This window comes from Maniola hyperantus, chromosome 3, assembly GCF_902806685.2.
Source record: "Maniola hyperantus chromosome 3, iAphHyp1.2, whole genome shotgun sequence".
In the NCBI taxonomy this organism is placed as follows: Eukaryota; Metazoa; Arthropoda; class Insecta; order Lepidoptera; family Nymphalidae; genus Maniola; species Maniola hyperantus.
In genome coordinates, this window is record NC_048538.1 from 169,273 (window position 1) to 183,157 (window position 13,885).

Here is a 13,885-nt window from a genome sequence, read left to right on the forward strand (position 1 = left end):
TATATAATATTACTTCGTAAGGACAGGGCCAATGAACAAGCTAAATGGCACTGACTCAGTGGTCCTAAAATGTTTATTTAGCACCAATGCAACCTCAGAAGCAACTTGTCTAGGTCAGATAACATCGACTGTCGATGTTGTCTCGGTCAGATAACATCGACTGTCGATGTTGTCTCGGTCAGATAACATCGACTGTCGATGTTGTCTCGGTATAACATCGACTGTCGATGTATCGGGGACGCTTCCAAGTGCTTCCAGCGCCTGCTGGCCGCAGACTGCAGATCTGGTGCGGTGATAACTGATAAGCGTACGTACATACTACATAAGTAGGTACTTAGCCAAGTTCTCATCCCAGTTTTTAAGGCGTAAATAGGTAAAAATATCTAAATATCTGACCGCAGAAGAAATGAAAGAACACCCATGCAAACATAAATTATTTTAATTTTTATAGCTTTTGGTAAACAACGTAACGGCTTATGCATACCTAAACTCATACATTAATTATTGGTTTAATGCCTCAACTTTACCCATTCCCCATATTTTATTTAGTCTGGTATTTTCTTTTCAATAGGTGAAAACAGATATTATAACTGTTATGGATATTTACCTATAAAGCACATGACTGTATCACCAATATTGAGCAGTGGCCTCCTCTCAGAATAAAGACGGTTTAGGCCATAATCTGCCACGCTGCGCGCTGGCCCAATGCGGATTGACAGATTTCAAACACCAAAACCTGCATCAATCATTATTACAATCTCAATTGTTCTGATTGGCTGAATTTGTGCGATTCTTGTTGCAACAATGCATTGTAGCCAATGGTGAGCGATCGTGAACCAATCAGAGGTGATTGCGATCGTGACTTTGTAGCTGTCATTCTCCCGCAATCGCGCAGCTGAAAATATAAAATTGACATAATATGAAAATTGTGGAGAATTCTCAGGCATGCAGGTTTCCTCATGATGTTTTCCTTCACAGTTAAAGCAAATGATATGAAATTGCAGTTCGGTATCGAACCCCCAATTTTGCGATAAGAAGATGGAGTTCTGGCCACTGAGCCACTAGGCGATCAACGCATGAATACAATATGCAAATGCGTTGTAAAGTCCAGATCGCTGATTGACGATTATGGTCCAAGTGGCAAGTTTTATATTACACCCGTACACCCATACACCCATAGGTACACCCATACACCCATACACCCATGCGACCACTACCAAAGAGCGCCTCATTTGCAAGTCAAGTTTGGGAATTCGAATCGGAAATTGTGCCTAAGTATAAACTTCGTAGCGGTGCTGTGGAATTTTTGTGACTAAAATAATATTGATGGCTCATCATAAAACCTAAAAGATTTTAGATAGAAAAGTTCTATTCACCTGAGCTGCAAATGTAACTTTTATCAAGACAATAAATATCAATAAGCATGAGAATATCCAAGCCAAGCATCATCAGTGAGACTTAAGTGAGACAACGCTTTCCCGCGACTTTCATTTTTACCAACAAAGCGTTGCAAAATTGCAAAAAGCGTTGTCTAAATAAATGTTGTCAATATTATCGCTCACATGTATTGTCGCATTTAGCGAATACCACAGAATAATATCATAGTACTAACGTACTATTAGCTAGGTCTAGAGCTACGACAGGAGATATTTACTCAGAAACTCCCACTAAAGGCTCTGTTGTAAATATTTAAGAGTAGGTAAAAAATTACAATTAAAATCAGTTTATCAAAATTCTAGCACTTTATGAATTTCTATTATATAGCTTTACTAGCATAAGGTTTACTACTCTGTTATGTAGGTACGTATATAACATATGTCTTATGATATATAACATATGTCTCATGATAGGTGGGCACATTTACAAACCATACTTAGTACATTTGTATTGACCTCTCAAGACATTGAATAATAATAACACGTCTAAAAAATAAATGAATAACGTTCGCAGAACTTGAGAAGATGCCCATGTCAGCCAAGTGTCATGTGTCACACCACTGTCACACTGTGCTCACATGACCTAGGCTGTAGGCGCCTATAGCTGCCCAGGTGGCAGAAATCATAATGCATATCCGTACTACTTTGTGTTTATTATAAATGCGAAAGTGTATCTGTTTGTTTGTTACCTGTTCACAGCTCAACTGCTGCACCGTGCTAAGGTAAGGTGAAACTTAGCACAGCGATAGCTTACAACTTACATCCAGGTGAAACTTAGCACAGCGATAGCTTACAACTTACATCCAGGTGAAACTTAGCACAGCGATAGCTTACAACTTACATCCAGGTGAAACTTAGCACAGCGATAGCTTACAACTTACATCCAGGTGAAACTTAGCACAGCGATAGCTTACAACTTACATCCAGGTGAAACTTAGCACAGCGATAGCTTACAACTTACATCCAGGTGAAACTTAGCACAGCGATAGCTTACAACTTACATCCAGGTGAAACTTAGCACAGCGATAGCTTACAACTTACATCCAGGTGAAACTTAGCACAGCGATAGCTTACAACTTACATCCAGGTGAAACTTAGCACAGCGATAGCTTACAACTTACATCCAGGTGAAACTTAGCACAGCGATAGCTTACAACTTACATCCAGGTGAAACTTAGCACAGCGATAGCTTACAACTTACATCCAGGTGAAACTTAGCACAGCGATAGCTTACAACTTACATCCTGGAGACGGACGTAAGTACTTATTTTCACGACTGCCCAAAAAAGGGGTGTAATATTTTCAAGATCCATGTAAGTATTTAGATAGATGTGTGGGTTTGATTAATCCAGCATAACTTCTAAATGCCTGAACATCATAGCGGCTGTAGGTATGCCGTATGGCACTCTTAGACCAAAGGGCGCTATTTTGACAATTTTACTTTTTACTTAGTTCGTTTTTTGCATCGATGTATTTTTTGGCAGGACACTGGACAGTCGTGTTTTAAATTTGTTTAATTCAGTGCGACTTGTTATCTCGTAAAAACAGAGCTTCCACGGGATTTAAAAAAAACCTACGCACGGATAGTAGGTAAGCGACAGGTCGAGATGGCAATCGCACTCACACAGCCACCGCACTATAACCCGGTGCAGGCGAGCGCGGATGACGCGATTGCCATCTCGACCTGTCGCGGGCCAGCTATGTGAGTAGGAACTATATATTCTGTGGCACAGCACAATAGAATGTAATGCGACGGCGATAGGTTCGTATTTCGGTCGCGTGATATATTCGCGGATTGTGGAAACCGCCTCGCATTACGCTACATCAAAAATGTGCAGCTGGCAGACTTCGCACGCCTTTGCCTTTCAAATTACACCATCAGTAGGTACCTACCACCTACCTACTGATACCTACCTACCATCAGACGAGAGATCTGCTCGCCGCGGCCGAGGTGTATCTCATTCAAATGGCGGTGTCGATCACTTAGCATAAGCAATTTAAATAACTCGAAATCCTGTTAAATAGCCAAACGAAAGCTTATCACTTATAAACTTTTGGTTAGTAACAGAAATAGTTTTACATACTAACAGACTTGAGGGCATATAACGAACGATATCTATTCAGTAGGTACTGACAGGCCAATACTGACAGTTTTATGAAAACAGGTACAAATAAATTATCATCAATAAAAATAAGTATCTATTTACAGTACGCAGCAGAAGAAAGAGATGGCGTTTTTGGCGATGTTGTTAGGACCGACAAAACGTCACGTATGAGTGTCAGAGACAACGCTCTACAAAGCCGAAATCTCATTCTAAAGATCGATGTACTTATCTTCTGCCGCATACTACTGTAACAATAATTTCATGAAGAATGTACAAAGAGTTAGCAAGCTGAAGTCTTAGGCTGAGATCTATACAGCGCACTTTAACTTTGCTCAGGCTTAAGATTGAGCTAAAACGAGACAGATTTATGTGAGAGATATAGCTCTGTCTAAGTCAGAGTGCGCTCTATAGATCTCACCCGTAGACCCCGCTGACTGCTGACTGCCGGGGTGGAATGCTCTGGCACGAAGACTGCGTGCCGGTAAGTGCAGTGTAGAATCTCCAATCCCAAGAAAGTGGCACGCTTTCGGAAGTGTGCAGCAATCGACCAGCATGCATGACAGGTGGGTGGATGAGACGATGGAGAGGGAGACGTCATTGGAGTCGATGGAGAGGGAGACGTCATTGGAGGCAAGTTACAAGTAAAATAATCACTCCTCCTTATCGATATGAAAAAAACTAAGCACCTTGAGTTCTCAGAATATTTTACTCCAATTATAGTATGAATATCAATATCAACAGTATGTAATTAATAATGTTTTCAATAAGTAGATAACAACAATTGAGTAGGTACCGCTACAACACAGAGACACAAAGGTCGGGCGGTTATCACACGATTCCTCTACAGAAATAAGTTTGACGTAAGATGGACACTTCGCACAGATTGGACAAACACATCTCGTCACTAAAGTTGACGTTAATCTAGCAATTAGTATTGTAATATGTACGAATTGTCAGTTTAAACGTAGCTTGTTCATATTAGCTGTAACATAAAAATGCAACTCCTCAATATATCGAAGTAGGTTGCCTGCACATCGGATTGTAGTTAAGCAATAAGATCAAAACAATAGTATGTAAGATTTCATTATTAGTATTGTTAGTCCATATTCCATAAGCGGGAGTAGATCATAAGCGGGGGGAGATCATAAGCGGGAGGAGATCATAAGCGGGAGTAGATCATAAGCGGGAGGAGATCATAAGACGCCTCTCAATAAACATCTTTCACCGTTGCCGCATTTAATTATTACCTACGGCCACAACTTATCACAGTATTGGTATAAGTCCCGCAAAGTGCTAAAGCGCGTGGCCGCCATTTTAGTGACGTCAGCACTAGACTGAAATTTCTAACTGATGGTATATTAATTTGTATTTCGGGTGACGTCAAAATGACGTCATTTCGATATTAATGAGACATGGTTCCAGCGCAATAGCAATTTGCGGGAGTTATACGTCTGAACGCAGACTGCTCGTGAAAGAACACGCAGAAGGTTTAGCACAATACCATACTGAACGCAAGGACCGAAAAATTCCTATAATTATTCCTATTCAAATAATAATCGATTAAGTGCGAGTCGGACTCGCACACGCAGAGTTCTGCTCCATGCATCGCACAAGATAGTGTACGTTAATTAGGGTTCCGTACCTCAAAAGGAAAAACGGAACCCTTATAGGATCTCCTTGTTGTCTGTCTGTCTGTCTGTCGGTCTGTCAAGAAACCTACAGGGTAGGTACTTTCCGTTGACCTAGAATCATAAAATTTGGCAGGTAGGTAGGTCTTATAGCTGACATTAGGGGAAAAATCTGAAAACTGTGAATTTGTGGTTATCTCACACAAAAAAATTAAATTGTGGTCATAAACTAATAATTAGGATTTTCAATTTTCTAAGTAAGATAACTATATCAAGTGGGGTATCATATGAAAGGGCTTCACTTGTACATTCTAAAACAGATTTTTATTTATTTTTATGCATCATAGTTTTTGAATTATCGTGCAAAATGTCGAAAAAATACGACTATAGTACGGAACCCTCATTGCGCGAGCCTGACTCGCACTTGGCCGGTTTTGTTTTTTAATTTACTTGGCGGCTATTGATATTTTATTGTTGTTATAGCGGCAATAGAATAATACACACCCTGACAACTTAAACTCTACTTACCTATACTCCGTTCCTCTCTCTGTTCATGAGGTACAGCCCACTGACAGACAGACTTAAGCGAAGGCTGTGATAGGGTCCCGACTCCCGTTGGCAGCCTTCGCGTACGGAATCCTAAAAAGTTAGGTGTCGTGACGGGGCGGAGGCGGTGCGTGGTCCCCGGGGTGCAGGGTGCGGTGGGTGAGTGGGTGCGGCGGGGGATGGGTGCGGCGAATAATTGTGACAATAAACACCCGTAATGGAGTGCGCCGCGCCCGCGACCCACAGCCGGCTAATTAGCCGAGTGTCTGCCCGCCGCCCGCCCGCCCCCGCGCCGCCCGCCCCAGCGCGCGCTTTCCACCTGTTAACTTCGAACTTCCGACCCTGATCGCCTGTACTTATCCAAAACGGTTCAGTCCCTACATCCAGAATCCTAGATTGTTTTGGACTTTTAACTAGAATTTAACCACATTGATAGAAGATAGTAAATTCCCCATAAATAAATAAACTTTTATTTATCACTAGCTAATGCCCGCGACTTCGTCCGGGGGTATTTAGATTTTTAAAAATTCCGTGGGAACTCTCTGATTTGGCGGGATGAAAAGTTGCTCTCCAGGACTTTAAGTACCTTATATCCAGGTAATAAGTCACTTTGATCCGTTACTCTGTTGCGGCGTGATTTAGGTATATAATATGGGTAATGCTTGGATGTATATGGGTAGTGGTTTTAAAGTTTTACGATCAGAATGTTCTAACAAAGATGCATGATTAGGTACTTACATCTGAATATGTAGAACACTAGAAATGCTATTATTGCCACCGTGAATATAATTTTTACGCTTACATATTGTACTGACTGACTGACTACTAGCGTAGCAGCGAACTTTAGCCAACCAATAAAAGGTTCTTTTTAAATCAATATCTGATTGTTTTAATTTGAAATGTAACACAATGATCAGCACATTAGGTATTTGTGCGTCGCCCGTCGCCGCTAGCGACACTCGTCGTGTCGTCTTTGGCTTCACATAATAAATAACGAACATAAAATAACGGATATTTAAATGCGCTCCAAATTCCAAGGCCGTGGAAACTGACTCGACAGTCGACAGTCGACAGTCGACAGTCGACAGTCGACAATCGACATCGGCGGAGCACCTCAATGCAGTTCGGAAACTCACCAAACAACCACTAAACTAGGTTGTTCCGAACATTCATAATGAATCATAAATACGAGAGGAACAACTCGACCTGCGAGCAAACTCAGACACACTCAATATACTGGAAATATTCTAATGCGAATGCTATTGACAAGGTACTTCGTAAGGCAGTGGTCCGACCGCCGACGATGAACGAGAAACGAGTAGAACTAGAAACTATAAACGAGTTGACGATCAGCGCCGGGCTACAAGCGAGTGCAAGTGCGACGAGCGATTACTCGCGCCATTCGCCCGTTTGTCGCTCAGTCCTGTGCAATCCTGCATGCGCGTTACACTATTGTACAAGCGAGCGAGCATCGCTGAGCGAGTTTATTTTTGAAAGCTCGTCGCTCAGCGACAAAACTAGTAAAGCGAGTCGTCGCCGGCAGTGTGATCAATCAGAGAGCAACTTTTGATATATGCATCACTTTCGTTTACACGGAATGTACATTTATTGTGCGTTTCTTGAGAGAGAAAATCGCCGATAGTTAGTCGTTTTCTCGCCGGCAGTCGGACCACTGCACTCAATAGTCAATACCAATCCAACGTGTTGAACTTCGCAATTATTGTTAACTAGCTGATGCCCGCGACTTCGTACGCGTGGATTTAGGTTTTTAAAAATCCTGTGGGAACTCTTAAACTTTCCGGGATAAAAAGTAGCCTATGTCCTTCCCCGGGTTGCAAGCTACCTCTGTACCAAATTTCGTCAAAGTCGGTTGAACGGTTGAGCCGTGAATAGCTCAGAGAGACAGACAGACAGGCAGACACACTTTCGCATTTATAAGTATGGATTGGAACGCATAGTAGATAGAACTATAATGACCTTCAGTAGACTGGAATTACAAATTCAGGTCGATTGCGGAAAAGCTGCCTCAACCATTGCTACAATCTTGATTATTGTTTTGATTGGCTGAATTAAAAGTGTATTTGTTGCAACAATGCATTTTACCCAATAGCGACGAAGTGTCGGCCAATCAAAGCTAATTGCGATCGTCACATTGTAACTGTAATTTTACCGTAATCGACCACCCGGGTTGTATGTAGATGAGAGATGTCAATAAAGTATGATCGCAATGAACGTTATCTCCGCCGGCGCAGTCCAGTCACCAGTCACCAGTCACCAGTCACCAGTCACCAGTCACCAGTGTGCGGCTCCGAAGTGCCCTGAGATCATACGGCATACTGACGACGTGTTGCTCAAAACTCTAAACTGACAAAAAGTTGTAACATATTGTTGTGAATAATACGATAAAAGTGCCTAAAATCGTGCGGGCACTTTCTCGATTACTTCATAGAGAAAATAAGGTACTAAAATCTAAATTACCTACTGACAACAAAACTTATTCAATGTATTTTGTCCCCTGTCCATGTTTGTCACTAAATTGTTGTGCTAATCCACATGTCGAAGTAGACAAGACAACATATTATGTCTTCGTTTATTATATTGTGTCTGTTCGTACAAAACGAACGTTCCACGTGGCGCCCTCACAAGCGCTAGGCCGAGATCTATATAGAGCGTTGGTTGACTTCACTCGCTCTTCAAACGGTAAGTAGGTACCTAAGTATTCTGTTACTTAGCCTGAATCGTCCAAATCCATTTTCATTGGTCTGCCATGTATAATTATGTCAACGCAGCAATGTAGCAAAGTATCAAGATGAAAATTGTCGAAACAAAAAGGTCCCAAATGTGAAGTAGGCGTGTAGTTGTAAAGAGCGGACCGGTTCACTAAATGGTGGGTTCAGGATCATTGACTCGCTTCACGACGGACGGACGGTCGGAATGTCGCTCGCGTGGACGTCGGCAGTCGGCAGTCGGCAGTCGGCAGTCGGCAGTCGGCAGTCGGCAGTCGGCAGTCGCCAGTCGGCAGTCGGTAGCCAGTCAATTAAGAGAAACCTTCATCTAAATTACCTACTTTTGTACGCATTACCGAAACACTTAAACCTGCTTTTTGTACAAAGTTGGTTAAGGAAGTAGGCTCTGTGTGTACTGTGTATACGTACACGGTACACGGTACACGGTACACGGTACACGGTACAATACAATATGAGTTCTGTAAAAAAAACTAAACACAATCAAAGTGCTGATAAAGCTTAAGTTACTAGAATGTAAAATAATTGCGTAAATAAGAACATATTCCTGAAAAATAAGAACAACAACGCATTGGTGGTTCCTCTGGTACTGCAAATGTTCATGAGCGGCGGTAATCACTTAACATCAGGTGACCCGCCTGCTCGCTTGCTCGTCATTTTTATTTAAAAGAAAATGAACGGGGAGGGGCGCTAATGTGGGACGCAACTTGCGTTGACACATTGGCCCCGTGTCATATCAGGGAGACAGCATCAAGACCGGGAGCCGCAGCAGAAACAGCTGAAAACGGCAAGCGGCGCAAGTATGCCTCTCTTATAGAGAGTTACATTTTTGTGCCGTTTGCCGTGGAGACCCTGGGGCCCATGGCCCTTAGTCTTAGTGCAAAAAATTGTTTACGAGACATTTCACCGCGATTAATAGCCTCATCTGGTGACAGAAGGGCTGGCTCATTTTTTGCGCACCGGATCAGCCTGGCTGTCCAGCGCGGAAATGCAGCCAGTATTCTTGGCACCATTCCACGCGGTCATGATTTATATAGTAATTAGGTAAGGCTAGCTTTAAGTTTTATTGTAATAATAATAATTTAAAAAAAAAAAAAAAATTAAAACAGACAAAATATACCACTAAAATACTTATAGTTGAAAGTGGCGATATTTTCATCGACATTTTAACGCGTAAGTAATAATTGAAAAAGAATAAATTGTAAAGAAACTAGAAAGTGAGAAACCTCAGAAAGTCAGAAATCCTAATCATTAGTCTAATTCAAAAGTCTGTGATAGAGACGTTAAGTTAATAGGTACTTAGTTAGTTGTATTGCTAGTAGTGTACTTACCTACCTATTACAAATTAATGGAGGTATAATATTTACTGCAAACGACTTAATTAATGTTAAAGATTACTATTTGTTAATAGATATGGTAGCCGCGTCGTGGATGTGTGTGTGTGTGTTTGTGCGTCGTGCGACAGATCAACATATGACACTCGTTAACATAATTACTATTTAGGCTAACGACGCTCGCTGCGCTCTCCGCCGCGCCGCCTTATCACAGTTGCAGTTGAAACATCGTTTTGAATTTATGATTATTGCTCCACTATTTTATAATTTCCAGTCTTTATTTATAGAGGAGTTTGTTCGTTCGGTGTGGTACGGTGCTGGACGGCCGCTGGGCCGCACGGCACCGGCGCCGCGCGTCGCAGAGACGAGACACCGGTGATGGTATACGTCGGTTGTTAAGTTACAATCGAGCCTTAATGCACGAGATTAAAACCGGTAACGGATACATGAAAACCTCGGCTCGAGAATAAAAGAGCCACGCCAACAATCACAAGCATCAGTACAACCGCCACTCCACGCGCTTGTGAGATTTTATGGTAAAAGAAGAGAAGTTAAGACAGTGGGCTTTAATAGTGATGATAAATTAAATCCAATGATTACTAATGAAAGTTATCATTTATCAATTATTTGAAAATGTAGGTACTTGTAAATTTTTGTCAGGTAAGGCCAATATTAAGTTATTAAAATTCAAGCAAAGCATCTGCCGTATTATTTCAAAGTAAGAATCCTAATCATCTAAACAGGCTTCTATAATAATTAGAAGCTAACAACCTAGTGTTTACTTTTATCTCAATGTATAAAATAAATAGCACAAGAGGGTAGGTGATAAATACAGAAGTAAAACCAACCAAGTCGAATAATAATTGAATTGTATTGTTCAGCATTGATCTATTTATATTAAAATGAATCTACCACCCGTTTCGCTAAGGTGTTTAGTCATGGAGAAGAAAGGGCAAAGAAACTCCATAACACACATCTTTTAAAACATTAGAACGTTGAGTAAAGTAGTAGGTACATATTTGGTACACAGTTACAACAGGTAACCTATAAAAGGCAAATGATTACATTACATTATTACATTATAATAAAATATAAGAATACTTAACTTCAGTAAGGTCCGCTGTGTTTGCTCTGGGCTGTCGATACAAGACTGTTCCCTCTCTGTCGAGGTAGGGTACTTTTATAACACTGCCATCGCAAACCAGGCGGATGTCGACTATCACATGATCTTAATATTAATCATTATTTATTTTAGGTTTGTTGACAAAAGGTATGTTGACACACCCAATTTACAATAATAAAATCAGTGACATTGATGGTCTACGTATTAATAATTTACAATAATAATAAGCGACTTAAATTGTCAGTTTACACAACATTATTATTTCACATAATAGCTATTGCCAACTGTATGTTGACAATAGCTTAGTATAATGTCACTCTTAGTGCATTGACAGTATTTAATTTACAATGAATAATTAGTTACCAGTATTGACAATTCACATAATATTATTTATCGTATTGTCACATTCCTAAATATTAAATTAAACAACATACAAGAAAAGATACTATTCAAATCATACCCTTTCCGTACATTGACAGTATTTAATTTACAATTTTACAATGAATAATTAGTTACCAGTATTGACAATTCACATAATATTATTTATCGTATTGTCACATTCCTAAATATTAAATTAAACAACATACAAGAAAAGATACTAATTAAATCATACTCTTTCCGTACATTGATATTGAATCCGGAAACGGAATTACGATTCTGTTTTAAATATCACAACAAACATTTACTTCAGACTCCCAAGTTTATGATTAGATGAATTTTAGCATAATAATTATGTATCCAATTTTATCGTAATATAACACGGCCATACTGACAAGTACTTCGTTCCCGAAGTACATAGGGAAATTAGAAAGAAAAGAAAAAAATCTAGCTAAGAGCTAAATAAAAAAAATTACTGTAAGCTAAAAAGATCTATAAGCTAAGGAAGATCTATAAGCTAAAATGATCTATAAGCTACAGCTACCTAGTTTAACTGTCCCTAACTGGCTGCGCCCCATAATTTAATGTTTAATTTTTTTTTTCTGTATAATATGTATAGTTTTTGTTTTATTATTATTAGTTTTATAAAGCAAGGGGTCTTGTACTAGACTCTTGCCCAGTAGAGGTCATTACTAGACCTCGCTACTTACTGGCACCGTCCGAACAAGCCGTCTAACATTACCAACCAATATTTTTTAACTTTTTTTTTTATTGGTACTAGTAATGATTAGTGCCGGCAGCCCTAACTAACTGGCCTAACCGCTGCCCCCCCATAAATGGGTCTTGTACTAGACTCTTGCCCAGTAGAGGTCATTACTACACCTCGCTACTTACTGGCACCGTCCGAACAAGCCGTCTAACATTACTAACCAATATTTTTTAACTCTTTTTTTTTTTTTTTATTGGTACTAGTAATGATTAGTGCCGGGCAGCCTAACTAACTGGCCTAACCGCTGCCTCCCCATAAATGGGTCTTGTACTAGACTCTTGCCCAGTAGAGGTTATTACTAGACCTCGCTACTTACTGGCACCGTCCGAACAAGCCGTCTAACATTACTAACCCCTTTTTTTTTTTTTTTTTTTTTTTTTTTTTTTTTTTTTTGGGTCTAGTAATGATTAGTGCCGGGCAGCCTAACTACCTAGCTAACTGTCTGCCGCCCCCATAAATGGGTCTCGTACCAGGACATTACTGAATTATCACCAATAAGATGTATCACACCAATGGTGTAATACCAGCACTGTCAAGTCGAGCCGTCTAACATTACCCGACCAATGAAAAGGGCAATGATTAGTGCCAGGCAGACCTAACTAACCTAACTCCCTTTGTTTTATATGTTTGAATAATAAAAATTGTCCCCTTTGGGAATAATAACATCCGTTTCATACGGGAATAAAAAATTGTCCCCTTTGGGAATAATAACATCCGTTCCATACGGGAATAATAACATTTGTCCCATTCGGGGATAATCATTGGATTTTTTTTTTGTTTTTTTTTTTTTTTTTTTTTTTTTTTTTTTTTTTGTTGGTTGCTACATTCGGGAGTCTTAACATTTTGTCACATTGTGAGTCTTAACATTTTGTATCCATTGAGCATATTTTTTTTTTTCTTCCTCTGTTCTGTCATTTAGCATAAATTATTAGTATGTTTTATTACCATTCGGCCATCTTGATAAGTACTTCGTTCCCGAAGTACATAGAAAAATAGAAAAATGCAGCCAGTGAACTTAAATGAACAGCGGCAACAAAAGTACCGACATAAAAAAAAAATAAGATTGCTCCATTCACAAAACGATATTCAATGATTCAATGTCAATGTTACTGTCATAAAAACCAGGATAGCCAGACGTCAGACCGAAATCAGAGTAGAATAGAATATGTTTTCTTTGTTGTTACCAAACAATGTTCCCCAATGTTAATATGTATACGGTTACTACTATTACGGTTAAAGAACTTTATTCTCACTATGAAATAAATTCACTTACATGAGAAATTTAACAAATAAACAGTAGGTATCTTATCCACACATCCACTGCGATTTTATACAAAATAAAGTGGGTAGAAATAGAATTGGCAAAACACGGATTACTAGAAACGGCTTGGTAGTAGTATAATAGTAATAATATCTGTACCTATGTGTATGTATTACATATGTATTATAGTAAGTATAGGGTTTATAGTATATACAAATGTATACATATATCGCACCGACGACACACTGTCGCAACCCAAAACATGTCAAATTTGAGTGACTGACTAACTGTCGTGATACCCTAACCAATATTGCATCATCTTTAGTTACATCTAAATTCGACGAAGAAGGACGTGACAGTTTACTGTTTAGACCGCATTAATTCAAATTGGAACGATATTGTTGAATCAGGTATGTAAAAGTTCAACTATGAATTCGAGTTAATACAATATAGCTGATTTAAACCTAAATAGATATTTCTAGTGTGTAGGTGTATTTCTAGTTATTACACTATTATCGATTCACAGAAATGAAATTTAAAATAGTATTTTCACTTAAGACA

General features: G+C 39.6%; 1 long non-coding RNA gene across 1 annotated transcript; it reads right to left on the reverse strand.

Moving 5' to 3' along the window:
* Positions 1-421: 421 nt before the first annotated feature.
* On the reverse strand, positions 422-6,693 carry LOC138404760 (uncharacterized). The gene is made up of 3 exons (XR_011238561.1): positions 6,454-6,693; positions 5,704-5,808; positions 422-736 (listed from the first exon to the last, which is right to left on the reverse strand). It is a non-coding gene; the product is annotated as an uncharacterized lncRNA (long non-coding RNA).
* Between the last annotated feature and the right edge of the window lie 7,192 nt (positions 6,694-13,885).